General features: G+C 47.0%; 6 non-coding genes across 6 annotated transcripts; all 6 read left to right on the top strand.

The window, feature by feature from the left end:
* The first annotated feature begins 13,232 nt into the window (after positions 1-13,232).
* LOC141214127 (U2 spliceosomal RNA) lies at positions 13,233-13,429 on the top strand. Its single transcript, XR_012283441.1, has one exon. It is a non-coding gene; the product is annotated as a U2 spliceosomal RNA (small nuclear RNA).
* A 1,115-nt stretch (positions 13,430-14,544) lies between these two features.
* Positions 14,545-14,735, top strand: LOC141213860 (U2 spliceosomal RNA). The gene has a single exon (XR_012283195.1). It is a non-coding gene; the product is annotated as a U2 spliceosomal RNA (small nuclear RNA).
* A 1,112-nt stretch (positions 14,736-15,847) lies between these two features.
* LOC141213859 (U2 spliceosomal RNA) lies at positions 15,848-16,038 on the top strand. Its single transcript, XR_012283194.1, has one exon. It is a non-coding gene; the product is annotated as a U2 spliceosomal RNA (small nuclear RNA).
* A 1,115-nt stretch (positions 16,039-17,153) lies between these two features.
* On the top strand, positions 17,154-17,344 carry LOC141213858 (U2 spliceosomal RNA). The gene has a single exon (XR_012283193.1). It is a non-coding gene; the product is annotated as a U2 spliceosomal RNA (small nuclear RNA).
* Positions 17,345-23,477: 6,133 nt separating this feature from the next.
* On the top strand, positions 23,478-23,670 carry LOC141214126 (U2 spliceosomal RNA). Its single transcript, XR_012283440.1, has one exon. It is a non-coding gene; the product is annotated as a U2 spliceosomal RNA (small nuclear RNA).
* A 1,115-nt stretch (positions 23,671-24,785) lies between these two features.
* LOC141213857 (U2 spliceosomal RNA) lies at positions 24,786-24,976 on the top strand. Its single transcript, XR_012283192.1, has one exon. It is a non-coding gene; the product is annotated as a U2 spliceosomal RNA (small nuclear RNA).
* Positions 24,977-25,266: the final 290 nt, after the last annotated feature.

Here is a 25,266-nt window from a genome sequence, read left to right as displayed (position 1 = left end):
AACGCTGGCTGCGCATGTCATAATAGGCTCTGAGCCTTTATATACCTGTGCACAGCAGCAGCCACCTTCAGTCTGCTGCTGGACAGCCAGCAGCAGCAGCAGCAGGAGAGGTATGTAATCAGGAGCCCTCCTGCTAAGGGTAGACAGCTGCTCGTTCCACCCCACCCCCCGCCTTAATTGGTTCTCCTCCCTTCCAACGGTGTTGAGGCAGGTGGGAACAGCAGGGGGTGAAGGTGCTGTGTTTAAAGAGGTGGAGTTATGCAGATCTAAAACGCGTGGATTGCAGCAGCAGCAAGCCGAAAAGTGCAGGCATGTAAGGGATCTAGAGGTTGACAACATGTCTTCTTAACGGGAGTCCAGGAGCTCATCTCCACAAATGGACTTTTCAGGATCCTTGGGTGGCTCCGTAGTTTGAAACCAATTCTGGTTATCGCTTCTCGGCCTTTTGGCTTAGATCTTGTATCTGGTCAGAAGGATCCTATAGTGTCTCCCCCTCGGCCTTGCAGCATCGCCACTTAGGTGGCTTAAGCTGCCTGCTGCTATTGGGGGGGGTCCAGAGGAAACGAGAGGTGATAATGGGCGTCAAGATTCGCTATGCCGGGACCGATGATATTCGGGTCAAAAATTCTTTTCGCATTGATATTGAGGAGTCGAGGAGGAATTTCTTTAACCTGCGGTTCTTGGTGGAAGTCGTCATCTTCAAGATTTTGAATGTTGGTCGTGGAGACATCATTTGCCTACAGGAGTTCCCAAAGAATGGCCGGTACGTTTTAGTCCTTGATCGTATGGCAGCTTGCCAGAATCTTTTCAAGACTCTAAAGGATCAGCAAGCCTTGGATCATCCGGCTCTTGATGGGCTTACATTTACGGTATTGTATACTAAGGGGGAAGTGCCAGTTGTTGTGTTTATGCACAACCCCCTTGTGGATGTGGAGGACATTACTAGATTCCTGAACCGTCATTGCAGCTATGTGTCCTACTCACACAAGGTGAGGAATGAGGTGGGCTTGTGGACTGGCAAACACAAGTTTTTTGTACGGTTCCAGGAGGACCCCCAGGGACCTGGGGGTATCCACTACCCTCCCCTCAGTTTTGCCATCGGGAGGGATAGAGGGTATATGTATTTTCCTGGTGCTCCGCGGTTTTGCAGGAAGTGTAAATCCTTTGGACACTACCAAGAGGACTGCACGGTGGAGAAGTTTTGTGGGAAATGCAATAAAGAGGGTCATCTGGCAATGGAGTGTACTAACTCCATGGTTTGTAATGCATGTGGCGAGGAGGGACACGCTTTCAAGGACTGTCCCCATCGTTCCAGGTCATATGCAGAGGCCGTGTCCCCACGTCCTACTACTGCCGCCACTATTGGTGAGGCGATCGAGGTAGTAAGGGACTTCATGGAAGAGATGGAGCAAGCACCCGATCCTGCTGGTGGAAGCGCTGTTGAGATAGAGCCTGCAGATATGTCAATTCTGCTTGATGTGAGTGGTGAGGGAGAAGTGAGCGGTTCACTCTCCACAACGCCGGTGTTGGCTTTGGAAAGCTCAGAGGCAATTCATGAAGGTGGTGGTGGCCAGGGTGACTTCACCGGGGCTGTGGTGAGGCCCCCTGATGAGGACTCTGATGTGTCTTCTGCAAAGAAGTTCCGGCCAGATTTTTCACCTGCCAGTATTGGGAGCATCAGCCCCTTAAGTGATAGGAGCTATCCCGAGAGCTACAGTGCCTCTCCTAGGAGGTCTTTTTTGGAGGAGGGGGCCAGCATTCTCTGCTTAACATCAGGAATCGAGTTTCAAGACGAGAAAGGTTGACTCTTCGGTGGGGGGTATGTTCTTTTTTACCGAATATGGTTAAAAAATGGGCTCCAACATGGGCTGTAGTGTACTGTCAATAAATGTAAGGCTTATAAAATCTAAGCCTAGAAGATTGGCTATACTGGAAGAACTAAAAAATCTTGGAGCAAATATTTACTGTCTGCAAGAGTGCGGAATTGAAGAGTCACCTCCTGAAAAGGACTGGGTATATGGGCATAGTATTTGGTCAGGTTCAATGACAAACAAAAATGATGGTGTGGGGATTTTGTTGGGGAATAGGGATTTAAGTTTTGAAAATTATATGGTGGTGGAGCCAGGTCGTTGTATAATGGCAGTGGTTAAGGGGAGAGGGTGGAGGGTGAAAATTGTTAACGTGTATTGTCCAATTAACAAAGGGGATAGGTTAGCACTATTAGAGAAAATACGTTTATTTTTGCCTGGAAGGATTCCAATATTATTAGTTGGTGATTTCAATTGTGTTTCTGAAGGGGAAATTGATGTCACGGGTAAGGTCCTTAATCAAATTACATCTGATTTTTCTTTTTTAGATGCAGCGGAATTTTTGAGTAAGCCACCACCGGCCACATATAGAGCTGATAGGGGAGGAATAGTGTCCAGGATTGACCGCATGCTGTATACAAATAGAGGTTTGGTGTGTAAATTTTTTAAACAGCATGTTTTTTCTTTCACAGACCATGAATGTTTGTGGGGTATGTTTGAAGGTGATAAAAAAATGGTGCATGGTGTTGGGGTATGGAAGCTAAATGTTAGGTTGTTAGAGGATGTTAGGGTTATGAGAGACTTCGAAAGTAAGTATGAATGGTGGAGGTCTAGGAAAAATAATTTTGTGGATGTGACTGTATGGTGGGATTGGGTGAAAGTGGAAATTAAGAATTTTTTTAGGAGGTGGGGTTATAAAAAAGCAGCAATTGAAAGAGGCAGATTTAAAGATTTAAATATGAGGATTGAGTGGTTACATAAAATGAGTATGAAAGGAATTGATGTTAGTGATCAACTCAGAGGAGCGAGAGATGAGATGAAGCGTGTTTTGGAAAAGCGTGGGAAGGAAATTATTTTTAGGACGAGAGTTGAGCATTTGGATATGGATGAGAAGTGTACGAGGTACTTTTTTAAAAAAATGTGCAGTAAAAAAGATGAGTTGGATGAGGTTGTAAATGATAATGGTATGACTGTGGTTGGAAGGGAAGTGTTGGATGAGGTACATAGTTTCTATAGTAGTTTATTTGAGTCTAAATGGGTGGATGGGGGTTTGAAAGAGCATGTGTTAGGTATGTTGGAGAGTCAGCTTGAATCAGGGGAACGTGAGTGTTTGAGTGAGGATATTGTTTTTGATGAGGTTAAAAAGGCGGTGGATGGTGCGAAAAAGAATAAAACACCTGGGAAAGATGGGTTGCCTGTGGAGTTTTATGTAAAAGCATGGGATGTGATTGGTGTTGATTTTGTGGAGGTATGTCAATATATGTGGATGAATGGTGTACTTTGTAATTCCATGAAAGAAGGAGTAGTTGTTTTACTATATAAGAAGGGTGAGAAAAAGAATTTGCGTAATTGGAGGCCGATTACATTACTCAATGCAGATTATAAAGTCTTTAGCAAAATTCTGGCTAACCGTATGCGTGGGGTGATTGGAAGTGTGGTTGGTGATGATCAAGTGTGCGCGGTGCCAGGTAGGTGTATGACTGATAACCTCTTGTTGTTGAGGGACGTAATTGGAGATTGTATGTTTAGGAACGGGAAATGTATGGTTTTTTGTGTGGATTTTGAGAAAGCTTTTGATAGAGTGTCGCATGCGTTTATGTTTGAGGTGTTAGTTAGGATGGGTTTTCCTAGTGTTTTTGTGAATGCCATAAGGTGTTTGTGACGCGCCCCTGGGCCTGTGTCGCGCTGCGCTGCGCATGCGGGAGCTTACCCGGAGCCGGATCTGTGGAGGGTTGTAGTCTCGTGGCGGTGACCCGGTCCGTGCCCAGGGAGTCAAACTAGACGGCAGTCCATTAGTAGTAAATGGTTGATGACTACGCCACCCGTTGAGTGCAGCCAGGGGGCTGCTGCTGCAGGGCAGACCGCTGAGGCCGATGGTGGGATTGTGCAGCGTGATAGTATAACCCCCAACGGGAGGGGTATGGCCTCAGGGCAGCCGACGTGGATGATGGGGGTAGCAGGAACCACTCAGAGACGGTACGGTGTAGTTCAGGGTCTTTACTGGTAACAACAAAAGACCCTCCCGGAGTACTTGCTAGCGGATGGGGCCTGGTCAGTCCTTGAGCAGATGGGATCTCCCCTGGCCAGGCGTAGTTGTAGGCCTCCCAAACTGACTGTACTCTTCTGGCTACCTTGCTAGGAGCTGATGTAAGTAGCCCACGTCCCTGAGTGTACCGTGTGGTGCTCACCCGTATGGCCGGTGACTCGGGGCCTTCTAATGGCTTCCGCTCCACGATGGCGGTGCTGGTCCCACGCGTGTGACCGTGCCTTCGGGCTTCTGGGCCAGAGGACCTGAAATCCCCTGCCTGACGGATTCTGCTGCTGGGCAGGAATTAGTCCCCACAGCCTCGGACTCCGGGTCCGGTAAAAAGTCTTCTTAGTCAGGGCGAACTCTGCAGCTGCCAGCCCCTGACTCCTTGTAACTGCTGTTTCTTCCTATGCTGTCTCTACTTCTTCTCTTCTTCTACTCACTCACCCTGCCTCAGCCCCAGGTTTATATAGGGGAAGTTCTTCCCCTCCCAAGGCTGGGCAGGAGGTGTGGCATGCACAGGATCCCTGACCAAAGGACCTCCCACCTGCTCTCAGACGTAATATCTCTATCACTGTGACAACCAGACCCCTGGGGTGTCACACTCCCCCCTAGTGAAATTTAGTACTCCGGGACTAAACACTTTTTAGAAAAATATAACAAGGTATATCAAAGAACAATAAAATACAATAAGGAAACACAATAAGATGGTCACGGATGTCCGCAACCGGGTGCAGTCTTTGAAGAAAAGCAAAGGTGTCCATTTCACCAACACAGGGAGACGTAACCAGGTAGGGGTCTGTCCTACCCCGAGTCCTTAACAGTCTCTAGTCCATCCTGGGTTACGCTCCAACTATATACAAAGGATTCCCGGTAAATCCACCGAAGACTCCTAAAAACAACTAGAAACACAAAATTACACACAAGCAACAATAAACAGGTAAACATTGTAAAACAACTTAAACATTTAGATCCTCCAACGTGCGGGTAACTGGCCTCTAGTGGCCCTAGTGGACCTACGGAGCTGACTGTCTGGCCCTGAACTACAGGGTGTAGGAGCTGTCAAGGGTAAACTGGGCAGCTGTCTACCGGCTCTTTGTCTCACTAGGGGTACGGCAGGCTCACTATAAGCAGAGGGTGGATTCTCCTGTTCCGCTTGGGTGGAGTCTTCTGCCTCCTGGACCGGCTGCTCTTCCAGCTCTACCCGTTGCTCCGTAGGTTCTTGGGATGATGGTTGGAGGAAGGTGAGTACGGGTACCACAACTGCACCATTGACTTGAGTCCAAGACCGAGGGAAGTCCCCGAGCACGGTACTAACCATATCTTCCCTTTCTTCCACGGGTCGATGGTCTTCCTGTTCCTCCTCAGGGTTCCTCAGTTGTTCGGGGCACTTCTTCAGGTGGTCCCGGGATACAATGGCTGTGGTTTCCCCTCCGTCTTTACTGATGGTACAGACCTTCGGGTTCTCGTGGCTTGAGGGCAGTACGGTGTACGGGTCCTTCTCCCACTGGTCGTCCAACTTGTGGAGCCGTCTCTTCCTCTTCAAGACCTGCTCTCCGGGTACCAGGGGAACAGCGGGAGCATACTGGTTGTAAGTCTTCTCTTGTCTTTCCCTAGCCTGACAGAGACTTCGCTCCACGCTCTCCTGTACTTTCCGGTACTGCTGCTGCCTCTCTGTGTCCCAGTCCGTTTCTGGTGAAGTGTCCTCGGGCGTCAGGACTCCCATTTCCAGGTCAACAGGTAACTTACCAGGTCTTGCCCTCATTAGGTAAGCCGGGGTACAGTTGGTGGAACCTACCGGGATGTGGTTGTATAGGTCCACCAGATCGGGCAACTTCTCAGGCCACAGACTGCGTTCTTCCAGGGGCAACGTTTTTAGAAGATCCATTACCACCTGGTTCATTTTCTCACAAAGTCCATTAGTTTGCGGATGGTAGGGTGTCGTCCTTATCTTCCGGCAGCCATACAGATTGCAGAATTCCTGGAAGACCTCCGCTTCAAAGGCAGGTCCCTGGTCCGTCAGCACTTGGTCCGGGTACCCGTGTGGACGGCAAAAGTGCTGCTGGAAGGCTCTAGCTGCTGTTCGAGCCGTTAAGTCCTTGACGGGGACGACAACCAGAAACCGGGAGTAATGATCCACGATGGTTAACGCGTAGACGTAGCCACTTCTGCTGGGGGTCAGTTTTACATGATCCAAGGCTACCAGTTCCAACGGTTGCCGGGTGACGATGGACTGCAGGGGAGTCTTCTGGCTGGCCCGGTCCTTCCTTCTCAGATTGCACGGGCCACAGTCTCTGCACCACTTCTCGATGGTTCCCCTCATGCCTACCCAGTGGAACCGCTCGCGCAGCAGGAACTCCAGCTTTTTCCACCCGAAGTGTCCAGCTCCGTCGTGGTATGCCTCCATCACCATGGCTGCGTCTCTTCGTGGCACCACTACTTGCCAGAGTAGTTCATGCGTCCTGGAGTTAACCATTCTGCGGCACAACTTCCCCTTGTAAAGGAACAGTCGACTCTTCTCTGCCCATAGTTGTTTGGCTTCCTCTGGAGCGTCTGATTCCAGGCTAGCCTCCGGGCGAGTCAGCATCTCCTTCACCAGTCGGACGGCAGGGTCGCTGTCTTGCGTTTCCGCCCAGTTGTAGTGAGGTAAGGGGTTCAACGTAGCAGCCTGCTTACTCCTTACCCGGTGGGAATACTGGATAGTCCCATGACGGTGGAACGCAGGGAGTTCAACTTCTTCCAGTCCCTCCGGATCTTCTCCTCCGTCCGGCAGGTTGGGCATCCTGGACAGGGCGTCCGCGTTGGTATTGGAGCGCCCTGCCCGGTATTTAATTGTGAACTCGTAGTTGGACAGACGGGCCATCCACCTCTGCTCCAGGGCACCGAGTCTTGCCGTGTCCAGGTGTGTCAGCGGGTTGTTATCCGTGTATACGGTGAACCGGGAAGAAGCGAGGTAATGCCTAAAGCGCTCGGTGACTGCCCATACCACGGCCAGGAACTCTAGCTTAAATGAGCTGTAATTTTCGGGGTTCCTTTCGGTGGGTCGCAGTTTTCGGCTGGCATAGGAGATTACTCGTTCTCTCCCCTGCTGAATCTGGGACAGTACGGCTCCTAGCCCGATGTTACTGGCGTCGGTGTAGAGGATGAAGGGCTGGCTATAGTCCGGGTACGCCAAGATTTCATCCCCCGTGAGGGCCATCTTCAGCTGGCGGAAGGACTCTTCTTCTAGCTTTTCCCATTTGAAGGGCGGCTTCTGGTTCTTGGCCTTCCGGGACTGGCCTATCAGGAGGTCCTGCATAGGTGCTGCCTTTTTGGTGAAACCGGGAATAAACCTTCGGTAGTAGCCTACCAACCCTAGGAACTGCCGCACTTCTTTTACGCTGGAGGGGCTTGGCCATCCCTTAATTGCGGTGATCTTATCGGGGTCGGGAGCCACTCCGTCAGCGCTCACCACGTGTCCCAGGTATTGCACCTTTGGTTTCAGGAGGTGACACTTGGAGGGTTTCACCTTTAAGCCGTAACTCGCCAGAGCTTCGAACACCTCCGCCAGGTGTTTCAGGTGGTCCTCATAAGTTTTGGAGTATACGATGACATCGTCCAGGTACAACAGGACCGTCTCGAAGTTTCTGTGGCCCAGACAGCACTCCATTAATCGTTGGAAGGTTCCTGGGGCGTTGCAGAGTCCGAACGGCATGCAGGTGAACTCGCTAAGTCCCATCGGGGTGGTGAATGCGGTCTTCTCCCGGTCCGCCTCTGCTACAGGAACCTGCCAGTACCCGCTAGTGAGATCCAAGGTAGAGAAGAAGTTAGCAGATCTTAAAGCAGCCAATGACTCCTCTATCCTTGGTAAGGGGTACGCATCCTTGTGTGTGATACGGTTGATTTTCCGGTAATCTACACACATCCTCATGGTGTTGTCTTTCTTTTTGACTAAAACTAGTGGGGCTGCCCAGGGGCTACAGCTATCCCGGATTACCCCAGCCTCCTTCATGTCTCTAAGCATCCCCTTGGCGTGTTGGTAATGTGCAGGGGGTACGGGTCGATACCTCTCTTTTATGGGAGGATGATCTCCCGTGGGGATGCGGTGTTCTACCCCCTTGACTCGCCCGAAGTCTAACGGGTGTTTACTAAACACTCTCTCATACTCTTGAACCACCCGATAGACTCCTTGTTTCTGGTGTGAGGGAGTGGAGTCAGTACCCAGATGTAGTTGCTGACACCAGTCCTCCATGTCTTTCTTAGAGCCGTTACCTTCCTCCGGGTGAGATGGAGGCAAGGGTTCCACAGATTGTATAGAATTTTGATTAGTGGTATATAATTTGGCTAGCGTGGCATACCGGGGCAGGTACACTTCCCTCTCCCCGATATTTATTATGCGAACGGGCACCCTCCCATGGCGTACATTGACCACCCCCCGTGCTGTCAAAATGGTGGGCCTACTGTCTGAGTAAACTGGTTCTACCATTGCCTGGTAATCTCTACCTCTCAGACCAATAGCTGCCCGGCACCAAATCATCATTTCACTTTTTGGGGGCATGGCAATAGGAAAAGGGTCACACATTCTTACGCTACCAATCTCACCGCCGGAGAGTTCCACTTGTTGCCGTTGCATCAGTGCCCGGATCTCTTTCTGGAGCACCCGCTGCTCGCCGGAGCTGGCATTCTTGGCAACCTGCTGTAAAAGGAAAATCACCTCTGCAAGACAATTTTCAATTACATTAGTTCCTAGAGTTATTTTTGGGTGACTCTCATGTTTGTCAATATCTACAATGATCAGTCCCTGTGCGGCCAGTTCGACTCTACCAATTTTGATGGTCACCTCTTTAAATCCGATCTGTGGCACGGGCTGACCATTGCTGGCGATGATACTCAAGTCGTCGTCAGGGTAGCGGGTAATATCCGAGTCATTCCAGTACTGCTTGAAGAGCACGTACGGGATGGTGGTGACCTGTGACCCGGTGTCCAGTAGGGCACTCATGGGAATGCCATCCAGTACCACAGGCAAGACTGGACGTCCTCCCACATATCTGTCGCGCCAGTTCGATGGGCCTGGTGATCTTTTTCCTGGGGGTTGGCCCTCTACCCCAGGTTGTGCCCGTTTAAAGAACAGTACCTTTCCATATGTCCGGGTTGATTGCAGCGGCGGCAGATGGGTCGTCCGTCCTCGCTGTATCGGTCACTGGGTCTTCCTCTGGCCGGTGGGGTCCTCCTTGGTCGACGCCACGGGATGTCCTCCGGCCCGGATGCCAGCTGGATCTTCCCTGGAGTGGAAACCTGTAAAGACTGCACAGTTCGGGTTAGCGCAGCAACGCTTTTAGCTAGCTCTTGGACCTGATGGTGTAGGTCTGGAGCCGGGTCATTGTCCAAAGCCTGCGCATCAGCTCCCACAGGCCCTGCTGACAAGGGCGCCGCCTCCTGGTAGTAAATGGTAGTGGGGCGTCTGTGGGTCACAACGCCACCTGGTGCCGGTTCTCGGAGCACCCGGATGGCTCTGTCCTTGAACTGTGCAAATTCTAGATGAGGGTCCTGTAAGGCCATTGCCCGCAACTGGGTGCGGTGGGCATTGCAATATAAACCCTCTATAAATTGTTCGGTCAACAGCCTGTCCTCGTTTCCCACTCCATTAGGGTCGGTCTGCTTAATGGCCCTCAGGGCCTCTTGTAGGTTGAGTGCATAGTCCCTTATACTCTCATGCGCTCGCTGCTTGCACCCGTAGAATCTAAGTTTAATCTCGGCTGAGGTGCGGGTATCAAAGGTGTCCTTCAGCCGGGTTAGTATCCCTGCGACAGTCTTCCTCCCAGGTGGCCAGGATTTTACTTCCCTTTTGGCTGCCCCAGTTAGTTGGGCCACCAGGATGCTCACTTTTTGCTCTTCTGTGAGGGGGTACACCTGGAAGAGGCTATCCAGCTTTTCTCTAAAGTCATGCAGGGTATGTGACTCCCCTGAGTACTGGGGTAGCCAAGCTGCTCCCGGGATATAGGGCATGGTGAAGGGCATAACTGCAACAGCGGTAGCGCTGGCGGGGGTTGAGGCAGTGGAGCTCTCCTCCGTATCCGACATCTTCCTCCCCCCTAGTGGACCGTGGCCTACCTTGCGATGATCCTGTTCCGTAGGCCGCGGCTCCGCAGTGGATCGTCAGGGTTGAGGACCTTCCGTCGCGCTCCTGTGACGTCGGCGTCTGCTGGGCTCCTTCCAGGACCTTACGCAACGTCCGGACGTGAGGCGGGGCTTCAGTTCTCGCGCGCTTTCGGAGTCCACGCCCCTCTTCTTCCCGCGCGGCGTCCTCAAGATGGCGTCCAATGGAGGGAAAACTCCACGGATGGCGGGAAGAAGGCTGAAGTTGGCGCCGGATGGCGGGAATCTTCACCGATGGCGGGAATCTTCACCACTGGTAAGTTTGAACAGTCTTTGCTTTTCAGGCACGCAGTACCCGGTGGTTGCGGGCACGTGATCCTGCCGACTACGCCAAAGTTGACGCGCCCCTGGGCCTGTGTCGCGCTGCGCTGCGCATGCGGGAGCTTACCCGGAGCCGGATCTGTGGAGGGTTGTAGTCTCGTGGCGGTGACCCGGTCCGTGCCCAGGGAGTCAAACTAGACGGCAGTCCATTAGTAGTAAATGGTTGATGACTACGCCACCCGTTGAGTGCAGCCAGGGGGCTGCTGCTGCAGGGCAGACCGCTGAGGCCGATGGTGGGATTGTGCAGCGTGATAGTATAACCCCCAACGGGAGGGGTATGGCCTCAGGGCAGCCGACGTGGATGATGGGGGTAGCAGGAACCACTCAGAGACGGTACGGTGTAGTTCAGGGTCTTTACTGGTAACAACAAAAGACCCTCCCGGAGTACTTGCTAGCGGATGGGGCCTGGTCAGTCCTTGAGCAGATGGGATCTCCCCTGGCCAGGCGTAGTTGTAGGCCTCCCAAACTGACTGTACTCTTCTGGCTACCTTGCTAGGAGCTGATGTAAGTAGCCCACGTCCCTGAGTGTACCGTGTGGTGCTCACCCGTATGGCCGGTGACTCGGGGCCTTCTAATGGCTTCCGCTCCACGATGGCGGTGCTGGTCCCACGCGTGTGACCGTGCCTTCGGGCTTCTGGGCCAGAGGACCTGAAATCCCCTGCCTGACGGATTCTGCTGCTGGGCAGGAATTAGTCCCCACAGCCTCGGACTCCGGGTCCGGTAAAAAGTCTTCTTAGTCAGGGCGAACTCTGCAGCTGCCAGCCCCTGACTCCTTGTAACTGCTGTTTCTTCCTATGCTGTCTCTACTTCTTCTCTTCTTCTACTCACTCACCCTGCCTCAGCCCCAGGTTTATATAGGGGAAGTTCTTCCCCTCCCAAGGCTGGGCAGGAGGTGTGGCATGCACAGGATCCCTGACCAAAGGACCTCCCACCTGCTCTCAGACGTAATATCTCTATCACTGTGACAACCAGACCCCTGGGGTGTCACATTTGCATGATGGTGTGGTGAGTGAAGTGTTAGTGAATGGATGTTTGAGTGAGAAGGTGTGCATAAAATCAGGGGTCAGGCAGGGGTGTCCGTTGTCCCCTGTCCTGTTTATAAGTGTGATTGAGCCCCTGTTGTGCATGATTCGGAAAGAGAAAGTGATGAATGGTCTTCTGATCCCAGGGAGTGGTGGAAAGACTGTAAAGGTAATGGGGTATATGGACGATGTTGTTGTGGTGAGTGATAATATGGCTGCTATGAATCGAGCAAGGTTGCTTTTAGATTTCTTTTGTGGTGCATCTGGTTTTAGGGTGAATTGGGGGAAGTGTAGCTTTAAGTGTTTCGGGGATTCGAGTGTTAGGATGGATGGTGTGATATGTGAAGAAGGTGCTATTAAGGTTTTGGGGGTATGGTTTAACAAAGATCTGAAAGGGAATGAGAGTTGGGATGAATGCGGTAAGAGGATTGAACAGAAGTTAAATTTTTGGAGGTTACGGGACTTGACATTGTCAGGCAAAGTCCTTATTATTAAGTCAGTGATTCTTCCTATGTTACTTTTTGTGTCAGTGGTTTTTCCAGCCCCTTATAGGGGTTTTAGGCGGATTGAGAAGCTAATTTTTACGTTTTATTGGGGAAGTAAGATGGAAAAACTTAAAAGGGAATATTTGTGTAAGTTACGTGAACATGGGGGAATGGATTTCCCAAATTTTGAATTTTGTCTTGGTTTAAATTATATTAAAACGGTGGTTGTTCTGTTAGGTATGGATAACAAGACGGCTTTTATGATTAAATATATGGCTGGATGGATGTTGTTTGGGTTGAAATGGATGAGAAGGGATGCAAGAGTGCCTGTTTCGTTTAAATGTCCAGTGTGGTATGAGTTTGTTGAAAAATTTGTTGTCAAGCATGATTTGTTGGATGTTCCTACTGGTGATTTCAAAGTGATAAGGAATGTAAGGAGAAGGATGCGTGTTAGAGAGTTTGAATGTAACATTAGGGGCTTGAGATCGAGTGAAGCGTTGTGTGTATGGAGGAACCTGAGTATAAAAGGAATATCGAATAGGCAGCGTGATATCGTATGGATGAGTTTGCATGAGATTTTGCCTGTGAGAGAGGTACAGAAGAGGAGGGATCTGATTAGAACAGAGGTATGTCCGAGGGATGGATGTGGGGCGAGTGAAACTGTTATGCATTTGGTTTGGAATTGTGATTATGCTCAGAGTGTTTGGAAGGGAGTGGGTGGTTTATGCAAGGAACTAGCGGGCGTGAATTTTATAAATTGGAGAGTGGTAATGTTTGGGATGGGTGCAAGTAGCCGGGTGAAAGAGAGATTGTTGTGGTTGATAATGGCATGTGTAATAGAAAGTCTGTGGGACGTTAGGAATTTGTGTTTATTTAAAAGGAAAATAATCTCAGTTAATAATTGTGTTAGGATGGTTTTGTCAAGGTTATACATAGTTTATTTATGGGACAGCCGTGGCGGTGGTGGCTCTGATTCAGAAGGTTTTTGGAAAGTCAAAAAATGGAGGTCACTGGTAAAGTACCAGTAAGTCCTTGTTTAAGTGTTGTGATCTGTCTTTTTTTATGATAATGGTATGTTTTATAGTTTTTCGTCCATTCAAAAGGTATTACAACTGTTTCAGTAAAAAGTTATAAATATGAAATAAAGAAAGTACCATTATGATGTAAGACTGGGCAACGTAGTATGAGTTTTTATACTATTGATTGTTGCTTGAAAAATTTTACTGAATGGTATAAAAAAAAAAAAAAAAAAAAAAATCTGTTCTTATCAGTTTAATATCTGATACGTCCCCTATCTGGGGACCATATATTAAATGGATTTTTAGAACAGGGAGATGGAAAAAGAGCTTGCTGTGTCCACTCCACGCATTGACCTGGTATTGCAGTATCTCCAGGACCGGTGCACCCCTTCTTTAATGCAGTTTCTAAAATCAGAAAGAATTGAATTCAATGTTTTTTGTTCATTTTGCTTGTTTGTCGGATTTTGGGATGGACTCTTTGGCTTTGCTTTTCTTCTCCTCATTGGATTTTTCATGTTCAAAGTTGCAGAAGCCAGATTACAAGCTCATTTTGGTTCAACTTCAGCAACTGTGCATTGCATTGCCATGTAATGTGATGCAATGCTATCTTTCTAGCTCTCCCTTTTTACTTCCTTTTGGATAAACAGACATATTAGGCAAGCATTTTGGAGCTTTCACCTAAATAACTACAGGTGGTGAGATAAGCTGCACAATATAATTGACCTTTCAGTATATTGTTGCACACACACCATCTATTTAGCAAATGCCCTTGTTATCAACAGCAGCCTTTTAAACTCACCTGAGCTAACAGGTATGTGCGCTGGTTACTCTGCTGCGCTTAAAATTTCTTTTTTGGTTTGCTACAATGCCTTTTCTGAAACGTTGTCTCCCTCTGCTGGAACACTGACTTCTTTCATTTAATGCCTGCAGACTATAAAAGAGAACCCAACCCAAAAAGTTTGGTTGATTAGTCTGTGGCATTCTGTTAAACTGTTGCTTATGGCGGTCTCTGTGAGCTTCTCAGCGACATTCAGCCAGCCAGGTATCCTGCCTGCAGTAGATGGAATGTGGCAATGGAACGCTGGCTGCGCGTGTCATAATAGGCTCTGAGCCTTTATATACCTGTGCACAGCAGCAGCCACCTTCAGTCTGCTGCTGGACAGCCAGCAGCAGCAGCAGCAGGAGAGGTATGTAATCAGGAGCCCTCCTGCTAAGGGTAGACAGCTGCTCGTTCCACCCCACCCCCCGCCTTAATTGGTTCTCCTCCCTTCCAACGGTGTTGAGGCGGGTGGGAACAGCAGGGGGTGAAGGTGCTGTGTTTAAAGAGGTGGAGTTATGCAGATCTAAAACGCGTGGATTGCAGCAGCAGCAAGCCGAAAAGTGCAGGCATGTAAGGGATCTAGAGGTTGACAACATGTCTTCTTAACGGGAGTCCAGGAGCTCATCTCCACAAATGGACTTTTCAGGATCCTTGGGTGGCTCCGTAGTTTGAAACCAATTCTGGTTATCGCTTCTCGGCCTTTTGGCTAAGATCAAGTGTAGTATCTGTTCTTATCAGTTTAATATCTGATACGTCCCCTATCTGGGGACCATATATTAAATGGATTTTTAGAACAGGGAGATGGAAAAAGAGCTTGCTCTGTCCACTCCACGCATTGACCTGGTATTGCAGTATCTCCAGGACCGGTGCACCCCTTCTTTAATGCAGTTTCTAAAATCAGAAAGAATTGAATTCAATGTTTTTTGTTCATTTTGCTTGTTTGTCGGATTTTGGGATGGACTTTTTGGCTTTGCTTTTCTTCTCCTCATTGGATTTTTCATGTTCAAAGTTGCAGAAGCCAGATTACAAGCTCATTTTGGTTCAACTTCAGCAACTGTGCATTGCATTGCCATGTAATGTGATGCAATGCTATCTTTCTAGCTCTCCCTTTTTACTTCCTTTTGGATAAACAGACATATTAGGCAAGCATTTTGGAGCTTTCACCTAAATAACTACAGGTGGTGAGATAAGCTGCACAATATAATTGACCTTTCAGTATATTGTTGCACACACACCATCTATTTAGCAAATGCCCTTGTTATCAACAGCAGCCTTTTAAACTCACCTGAGCTAACAGGTATGTGCGCTGGTTACTCTGCTGCGCTTAAAATTTCTTTTTTGGTTTGCTACAATGCCTTTTCTGAAACGTTGTCTCCCTCTGCTGGAACACTGACTTCTTTCATTTAATGCCTGCAGACTATAAAAGAGAACCCAACCCAAAAAGTTTGGTTGATTAGTCTGTGGCATTCTGTTAAACTGTTGCTTATGGCGGTCTCTGTGAGCTTCTCAGCGACATTCAGCCAGCCAGGTATCCTGCCTGCAGTAGATGGAATGTGGCAATGGAACGCTGGCTGCGCGTGTCATAATAGGCTCTGAGCCTTTATATACCTGTGCACAGCAGCAGCCACCTTCAGTCTGCTGCTGGACAGCCAGCAGCAGCAGCAGGAGAGGTATGTAATCAGGAGCCCTCCTGCTAAGGGTAGACAGCTGCTCGTTCCACCCCACCCCCCGCCTTAATTGGTTCTCCTCCCTTCCAACGGTGTTGAGGCGGGTGGGAACAGCAGGGGGTGAAGGTGCTGTGTTTAAAGAGGTGGAGTTATGCAGATCTAAAACGCGTGGATTGCAGCAGCAGCAAGCCGAAAAGTGCAGGCATGTAAGGGATCTAGAGGTTGACAACATGTCTTCTTAACGGGAGTCCAGGAGCTCATCTCCACAAATGGACTTTTCAGGATCCTTGGGTGGCTCCGTAGTTTGAAACCAATTCTGGTTATCGCTTCTCGGCCTTTTGGCTAAGATCAAGTGTAGTATCTGTTCTTATCAGTTTAATATCTGATACGTCCCCTATCTGGGGACCATATATTAAATGGATTTTTAGAACAGGGAGATGGAAAAAGAGCTTGCTCTGTCCACTCCACGCATTGACCTGGTATTGCAGTATCTCCAGGACCGGTGCACCCCTTCTTTAATGCAGTTTCTAAAATCAGAAAGAATTGAATTCAATGTTTTTTGTTCATTTTGCTTGTTTGTCGGATTTTGGGATGGACTCTTTGGCTTTGCTTTTCTTCTCCTCATTGGATTTTTCATGTTCAAAGTTGCAGAAGCCAGATTACAAGCTCATTTTGGTTCAACTTCAGCAACTGTGCATTGCATTGCCATGTAATGTGATGCAATGCTATCTTTCTAGCTCTCCCTTTTTACTTCCTTTTGGATAAACAGACATATTAGGCAAGCATTTTGGAGCTTTCACCTAAATAACTACAGGTGGTGAGATAAGCTGCACAATATAATTGACCTTTCAGTATATTGTTGCACACACACCATCTATTTAGCAAATGCCCTTGTTATCAACAGCAGCCTTTTAAACTCACCTGAGCTAACAGGTATGTGCGCTGGTTACTCTGCTGCGCTTAAAATTTCTTTTTTGGTTTGCTACAATGCCTTTTCTGAAACGTTGTCTCCTTCTGCTGGAACACTGACTTCTTTCATTTAATGCCTGCAGACTATAAAAGAGAACCCAACCCAAAAAGTTTGGTTGATTAGTCTGTGGCATTCTGTTAAACTGTTGCTTATGGCGGTCTCTGTGAGCTTCTCAGCGACATTCAGCCAGCCAGGTATCCTGCCTGCAGTAGATGGAATGTGGCAATGGAACGCTGGCTGCGCGTGTCATAATAGGCTCTGAGCCTTTATATACCTGTGCACAGCAGCAGCCACCTTCAGTCTGCTGCTGGACAGCCAGCAGCAGCAGCAGCAGGAGAGGTATGTAATCAGGAGCCCTCCTGCTAAGGGTAGACAGCTGCTCGTTCCACCCCACCCCCCGCCTTAATTGGTTCTCCTCCCTTCCAACGGTGTTGAGGCGGGTGGGAACAGCAGGGGGTGAAGGTGCTGTGTTTAAAGAGGTGGAGTTATGCAGATCTAAAACGCGTGGATTGCAGCAGCAGCAAGCCGAAAAGTGCAGGCATGTAAGGGATCTAGAGGTTGACAACATGTCTTCTTAACGGGAGTCCAGGAGCTCATCTCCACAAATGGACTTTTCAGGATCCTTGGGTGGCTCCGTAGTTTGAAACCAATTCTGGTTATCGCTTCTCGGCCTTTTGGCTAAGATCAAGTGTAGTATCTGTTCTTATCAGTTTAATATCTGATACGTCCCCTATCTGGGGACCATATATTAAATGGATTTTTAGAACAGGGAGATGGAAAAAGAGCTTGCTCTGTCCACTCCACGCATTGACCTGGTATTGCAGTATCTCCAGGACCGGTGCACCCCTTCTTTAATGCAGTTTCTAAAATCAGAAAGAATTGAATTCAATGTTTTTTGTTCATTTTGCTTGTTTGTCGGATTTTGGGATGGACTCTTTGGCTTTGCTTTTCTTCTCCTCATTGGATTTTTCATGTTCAAAGTTGCAGAAGCCAGATTACAAGCTCATTTTGGTTCAACTTCAGCAACTGTGCATTGCATTGCCATGTAATGTGATGCAATGCTATCTTTCTAGCTCTCCCTTTTTACTTCCTTTTGGATAAACAGACATATTAGGCAAGCATTTTGGAGCTTTCACCTAAATAACTACAGGTGGTGAGATAAGCTGCACAATATAATTGACCTTTCAGTATATTGTTGCACACACACCATCTATTTAGCAAATGCCCTTGTTATCAACAGCAGCCTTTTAAACTCACCTGAGCTAACAGGTATGTGCGCTGGTTACTCTGCTGCGCTTAAAATTTCTTTTTTGGTTTGCTACAATGCCTTTTCTGAAACGTTGTCTCCTTCTGCTGGAACACTGACTTCTTTCATTTAATGCCTGCAGACTATAAAAGAGAACCCAACCCAAAAAGTTTGGTTGATTAGTCTGTGGCATTCTGTTAAACTGTTGCTTATGGCGGTCTCTGTGAGCTTCTCAGCGACATTCAGCCAGCCAGGTATCCTGCCTGCAGTAGATGGAATGTGGCAATGGAACGCTGGCTGCGCGTGTCATAATAGGCTCTGAGCCTTTATATACCTGTGCACAGCAGCAGCCACCTTCAGTCTGCTGCTGGACAGCCAGCAGCAGCAGCAGCAGGAGAGGTATGTAATCAGGAGCCCTCCTGCTAAGGGTAGACAGCTGCTCGTTCCACCCCACCCCCCGCCTTAATTGGTTCTCCTCCCTTCCAACGGTGTTGAGGCGGGTGGGAACAGCAGGGGGTGAAGGTGCTGTGTTTAAAGAGGTGGAGTTATGCAGATCTAAAACGCGTGGATTGCAGCAGCAGCAAGCCGAAAAGTGCAGGCATGTAAGGGATCTAGAGGTTGACAACATGTCTTCTTAACGGGAGTCCAGGAGCTCATCTCCACAAATGGACTTTTCAGGATCCTTGGGTGGCTCCGTAGTTTGAAACCAATTCTGGTTATCGCTTCTCGGCCTTTTGGCTAAGACCATTTGGTTGCAGCCTGATAGGTGCGAGTTCTCTGGAGGAATCCAGGCCTTTTTGCGAAAGGATTTGGCGATTTTCTGTGGTATTATACCGACAGGTTTTGAAGATGAACTTCGTGAAGAATACTATCCGAATTGGAGTGGATCCATCAGTTTCCGAGAGGAATAATGTGTCCTTCATCGTGGAGAAACTTTTGGAAGGAAAAGCTGGAGCAAAACGAGGCGACTTCTACAGCGTCAACGAGTTTCCTAAATCAGGTACATATGACGTGACTTTTGTAGAAGAAAATACCTGCCTTGATGTGTTTGAGTGGCTTCGGAGTCACACTGATGATCCTTTCTTGGAAGGGGTGTGGTTTGAACCCTTGTTTGGACTTCAAGAAAAGATTGTGTGGGTAACAGTTTATAACCCTTTTACTGAGCCAGCATTGCTTGAAGGCTTCCTTGCACGGTACTGTGATTATGTGCGTAAAGGGGAAAAGCAGTTTAATTCTTTAGGTATTTTCAACTGCAAATACAAGTTTCGGGTGAAACTGAAGAAGGATCCTGGAAGTGTGGGAGGCTTTAGACATCCTCCTGCGAATTTTTCTGTGGCGGGACATAGGGGCTTCCTTTACTATGTAGGGCAGCCTATGTATTGCAGGAAATGTTACTGCTTTGGACATGTGCAGGATGCATGTAAGAAAGGGCAATGTTGCCGTAACTGCAAAGAGGAGGGGCATGTGGCAAGTGCGTGCCCGAAGCCCAAGGCTTGTGACATGTGTGGAAGTGGTGAGCACATGTTTAAAGATTGCCCGCAGGGCGTGCCCAGGAAAACTGATAAGGAGAGGAAAAAGGAGGAGGAGGAGAGGAGGGTTTTGCAGCAGATAGAAAGAGAAACTGCTAGAATGGAGAGAGAGCAGAGGAGGCGGAGTGAAAGGTCTGCCCCTGAAACTGTGAGTCTGAGGCCTGCTTACCAGAAGGAGAAAAAGGCACCTAAAATGGAGAAGGAGCTTGTGAAAGAATTGAGGAGAATGGAGGGGCAGATGAATGCAGCGGGAGAAGGAAGGTGTCCGGATACGTTGGACTTTCAGGACGTTGTAGATGCTGCAGATTGTATGGAAACTGGGGAAGGGTCATCACACCCTTCAGATCCTGAGAATATTGAGGAGTACTTCTCCGATGAGGGTGGGGGGAGTAGAAAATGTCACAGGGAGGGTGGTGGGGCAAATGATGAAGAAGATATCAAGGCACCGCAGCGAAAAGTGGGTGCCAAGAAAGCAAGGTGGGGTGATGGTGATGCTGCTAGCGGCTCGGAAACGAGTTGCTCGGTTCAGATGGTGGAAGAAGATAGTGGGGGTGCTGGTTAAGGTTGCCTTGCAATATGCGTGATAATGCCTATTATAAGCTTTGACTTAAGTCAAAGGCTTTTTCTTGTGAGTGGAGTTTTTGTAGTGTTTTTGTAACTTTTCTGTTTTCGTTTTTTTTAGGAGGTTTAAAAAAGGAAAAAATGGGTTTTACTATAATTTCACAAAATGTGAGAGTGTTTAAAAATAAGGCCAGGAGGGCTGCAATTTTTGATTTTTTGGCTATGAAGAATGCATCGATTTTTTGTTTGCAAGAGTGTGGAGTGGTGGATGGGGTGAGAGGAGATGAATGGTCTCATGGAGCATCTGTGTGGTCGGGGAGTGCATGTAATAAAAATGATGGTGTGGGGATTTTAGTTAAAGGGAGGGAGGTGGTTTTGAGTGATTATGTGGTGATTGATGTGGGGAGGTGCATTTTAGCAAATTTTGAGTATAAAAATGTTAAATTTTGTGTTATTAATGTTTATGCGCCGGTGGAGAAAAATGACCGGAAAAAGTTATTTGAAAAAATTAAACTTTTTGTTCCGGGAAGAATGCCTGTGGTGATTGTGGGTGATATGAATTGTGATGTGGGGAGAGTGAATGTGGATGTGTCTGGGAAAACTTTGTTAGAGTTGGTTAGTGATTTTGATTTGCATGATATGCAAAGTGTATGTAAAGTGAGGCCTTTGTTAAATACCTTCTTTTCCGAAAGTGGAAGAATACAATCTAGATTGGATTACTGTTGTATTTCAAAAAATATGATTCCTGTTGACTATAAGCAGGAGAATGTTTTGTTTTCAGATCATATGTGCATGTCGTGTGAGTTGGATGTGAATGTGAATGGGGTGTTTGGGAAAGGTTTGTGGAAGTTGAATGTTAAGTTATTGGAGTATGAGGAAGTAAGAAAGGAATATGCAAGACGGTATGAGGAGTGGTGTGAGTGTAAAAATGGTTTTGGGAATGTTTGTGGGTGGTGGGATTGGGTTAAAAAACAGACAAAAATTTTTTTCAAAAATTTGGGTTATAAGATGGCAGCAGTCAAGAGGAGACATTTTGTGAGTTTAAATGCACGTTTAAGTTTCTTGTATAAATTGAGGGAGGGAGGGATGGAGGTGGAGGAGGATATTTTACAAGTGAAAAAGGAGGTTCATGAGTTCTTGTTGGAAAAATGGAGGAGTATTGTCTTTAGAGCAAAAGTTGATAATTTGGAGTATGATGAAAAATGTTCACGTTTTTTTTTCAAGAAGGTTTTTGGGAAAAAGCAAAATATGTGTGTGTTGAATGGAGCAGATGGAAGCGAGGTGAGTGGAGAGGATATGTGTGAGGAAGTGGCAAAGTTTTATGAGGATTTGTATGCTGTAAAGTGGAGGGATGAGTGTTTGGAGAATGATGTTTTGAGTACGTTAGAGAGTAAATTGAATGAGGCGGAAAGAGAGAGGCTGATGGATGCTGTGACAAGTGATGAAGTATGGAAGGTTATGTGTAGTATGGCTTTGAATAAGACGTCGGGGGAGGATGGTCTTCCAGTAGAATTTTACCGCATGATGTGGGATGTGATTGGGAGTGATTTTGTGGATTTTTGTAAGTATATGTGGGAAAATATGGAGGTGGCAGGTAGTATGCGTGCAGGTATGGTTGTATTGATTCCGAAAAAGGGTGATTTGAAGAGTCTGAAAAACTGGAGGCCAATAACATTATTGAACTGTGATTATAAGATCTACGCAAAATTAATGGCAAATAGGATGCGTGATGTGATAGAGAGTGTGATTGGGGATGAGCAGTGTTGTGCAGTACCTGGGAGACGGATTCACGAGTGTGTGTGTATATTGAGAGATTGTCTATGGGATTGTATGAGCCGGAAGAAGAGTGTGTTTTTGTTGAGCCTGGATTTTGAAAAGGCGTATGATAGGTTGTCGCATGGTTTTTTGTTTAGAGTGTTGCTGAGAATGGGTTTTCCTGCTGATTTTGTTGGGAGAGTGAGAAGTCTATATACAGATATTTATAGTTGTGTTTTAATGAACGGTTATGTCGGTAGGAGAGTGAATGTGCATTCGGGCGTGAGGCAGGGGTGTCCGTTATCCCCTGTGGCTTTTATTTGTGCAATTGAACCTTTGTTGTGTATGTTGAGGAAGGATAAAGTGGTTCGAGGTGTGCAAGTGCCGGGAGGTGGAGGAAGAGAGTGGAAGGTGAGTGGTTATATGGATGACGTGTGTGTATTATGTGATTCTGAATGTTCGGTGAGGCGGGTGAAGTTGTTAGTGTCTATCTTTTGTGGTGCGTCTGCATTTAAAGTGAATTGGGAAAAGAGTGAGTGTAAGGTTTTTGGAAGTGGTATTTTGAGTAGAGATGTAGGTGTGAACGTAGTGAGTGGGCCCATTAAGGTTTTGGGAGTGAAGTTTTCAGAAAGATTGGATGGGAAAGAAAGTTGGGATGACGCGAAAGAGAAGGTTGAAAAGAAGTTATGTTTTTGGAAGTTGAGAAGCCTTACTTTCTTTGGAAAAATCTTAGTCATTAAAAGCGTGGTGTTGCCTATTTTTTTATATGTTGCAGTTGTGTTTCCACCAGGTTATATGGTTTTGAGAGGATTGAATAGGATTTTGTTTGTTTTTTTGTGGAATTCTAAAATGGAGAGGGCGCGGAGGGAAGTGTTGGTGAAGCGTATGGAGAAAGGTGGTTTGGGTTTTCCAAATTTAGAAGTTTTTTTGGGTGTGAATATTGTGGTGTTTGTGCTGAAAGTGATTATGGGCGATGGAAAGTTTTCATGTATGTGTGGATATTTATTTGGGGCTTATTCTTTTCGTTTGAAGTGGAGAGAGAGGGATTTGCGGTGTCCGGTTGCTTTTGAGGTGCCCGTGTGGTATGTGTGGGTTTATAAGTTTTTGGTGAAGTATGAGTTGTGTGATGTGGATGTGAGGTTGTTGGGAAATAAGAAGGCTGTGTACAGGATGATTGAGTGTAGAGAAATGGAGAGTGGAATAAATTTGGTGAGAGGGTGTGATGTGCAAAAAGTATGGAAGAAGGTGCGGATGGGTGGTATGACAAATAAGCAGAGTGAGGTTGTGTGGCAGTCTTTGCATGGAGTGTTGCCAGTAAGAGAGTTTCAGAGGAATAGAGGTTTAGTGAGGAGTGAAACGTGTCCAAGAAATGGCTGTGGTGGAAGGGAAAGTGTGTTGCATGTTTTTTGGAATTGCCAGTATGCTAGAGATGTGATTGGGAGAATGGGGCCTTTGTGTAAAGAATTGTGTGGTGTGAATTTGTTGTCCTTTGAGTTGTTTATGTTTGGTTTGGGAATATGTGATGGGACGAAGGAAAGAGTCTTGTGGTTGATGCTTGCGTGTATAAAGGAAGTGTTATGGGATGTGAGGAATGTGTATGTGTTTAAAAGGAAGGAAATTGCTGTAAAGGATAGTGTGAAGGTGATTATGGGGAAGATGTATGTGTGTTTCCTATGGGACAAAAAGAGGAGAGGGGAAGTGGATGCGGAGGGAATATGGAAAGTTAAAAAGTGGAGATATTTTGTAAATACTTCTTGATCTTGTTTTCTGTGTAAGGTTTAAAAAGAAGAAATAAAAATTTTCCGGTGATGATGGGAGCAGCATTTGTGTCGTTGAGATGATGCAGCTGTTTGGAAGGAAGTTCCTTTGGTCGTGACTATAGACCGTGGATTTCCCCATCTGAGGGAAAAAAAAAAAAAAAAAAAAAAAAATCTGTTCTTATCAGTTTAATATCTGATACGTCCCCTATCTGGGGACCATATATTAAATGGATTTTTAGAACAGGGAGATGGAAAAAGAGCTTGCTCTGTCCACTCCACGCATTGACCTGGTATTGCAGTATCTCCAGGACCGGTGCATCCCTTCTTTAATGCAGTTTCTAAAATCAGAAAGAATTGAATTCAATGTTTTTTGTTCATTTTGCTTGTTTGTCGGATTTTGGGATGGACTCTTTGGCTTTGCTTTTCTTCTCCTCATTGGATTTTTCATGTTCAAAGTTGCAGAAGCCAGATTACAAGCTCATTTTGGTTCAACTTCAGCAACTGTGCATTGCATTGCCATGTAATGTGATGCAATGCTATCTTTCTAGCTCTCCCTTTTTACTTCCTTTTGGATAAACAGACATATTAGGCAAGCATTTTGGAGCTTTCACCTAAATAACTACAGGTGGTGAGATAAGCTGCACAATATAATTGACCTTTCAGTATATTGTTGCACACACACCATCTATTTAGCAAATGCCCTTGTTATCAACAGCAGCCTTTTAAACTCACCTGAGCTAACAGGTATGTGCGCTGGTTACTCTGCTGCGCTTAAAATTTCTTTTTTGGTTTGCTACAATGCCTTTTCTGAAACGTTGTCTCCTTCTGCTGGAACACTGACTTCTTTCATTTAATGCCTGCAGACTATAAAAGAGAACCCAACCCAAAAAGTTTGGTTGATTAGTCTGTGGCATTCTGTTAAACTGTTGCTTATGGCGGTCTCTGTGAGCTTCTCAGCGACATTCAGCCAGCCAGGTATCCTGCCTGCAGTAGATGGAATGTGGCAATGGAATGCTGGCTGCGCGTGTCATAATAGGCTCTGAGCCTTTATATACCTGTGCACAGCAGCAGCCACCTTCAGTCTGCTGCTGGACAGCCAGCAGCAGCAGCAGCAGGAGAGGTATGTAATCAGGAGCCCTCCTGCTAAGGGTAGACAGCTGCTCGTTCCACCCCACCCCCCGCCTTAATTGGTTCTCCTCCCTTCCAACGGTGTTGAGGCGGGTGGGAACAGCAGGGGGTGAAGGTGCTGTGTTTAAAGAGGTGGAGTTATGCAGATCTAAAACGCGTGGATTGCAGCAGCAGCAAGCCGAAAAGTGCAGGCATGTAAGGGATCTAGAGGTTGACAACATGTCTTCTTAACGGGAGTCCAGGAGCTCATCTCCACAAATGGACTTTTCAGGATCCTTGGGTGGCTCCGTAGTTTGAAACCAATTCTGGTTATCGCTTCTCGGCCTTTTGGCTAAGATCAAGTGTAGTATCTGTTCTTATCAGTTTAATATCTGATACGTCCCCTATCTGGGGACCATATATTAAATGGATTTTTAGAACAGGGAGATGGAAAAAGAGCTTGCTCTGTCCACTCCACGCATTGACCTGGTATTGCAGTATCTCCAGGACCGGTGCACCCCTTCTTTAATGCAGTTTCTAAAATCAGAAAGAATTGAATTCAATGTTTTTTGTTCATTTTGCTTGTTTGTCGGATTTTGGGATGGACTCTTTGGCTTTGCTTTTCTTCTCCTCATTGGATTTTTCATGTTCAAAGTTGCAGAAGCCAGATTACAAGCTCATTTTGGTTCAACTTCAGCAACTGTGCATTGCATTGCCATGTAATGTGATGCAATGCTATCTTTCTAGCTCTCCCTTTTTACTTCCTTTTGGATAAACAGACATATTAGGCAAGCATTTTGGAGCTTTCACCTA

This window comes from Phyllobates terribilis, unplaced genomic scaffold, assembly GCF_046119375.1.
Source record: "Phyllobates terribilis strain yellow unplaced genomic scaffold, ASM4611937v1 Scaffold_213__1_contigs__length_3403324, whole genome shotgun sequence".
Lineage (NCBI taxonomy): Eukaryota > Metazoa > Chordata > Amphibia > Anura > Dendrobatidae > Phyllobates > Phyllobates terribilis.
This window is presented reverse-complemented; position numbering and strand designations above follow the sequence as displayed.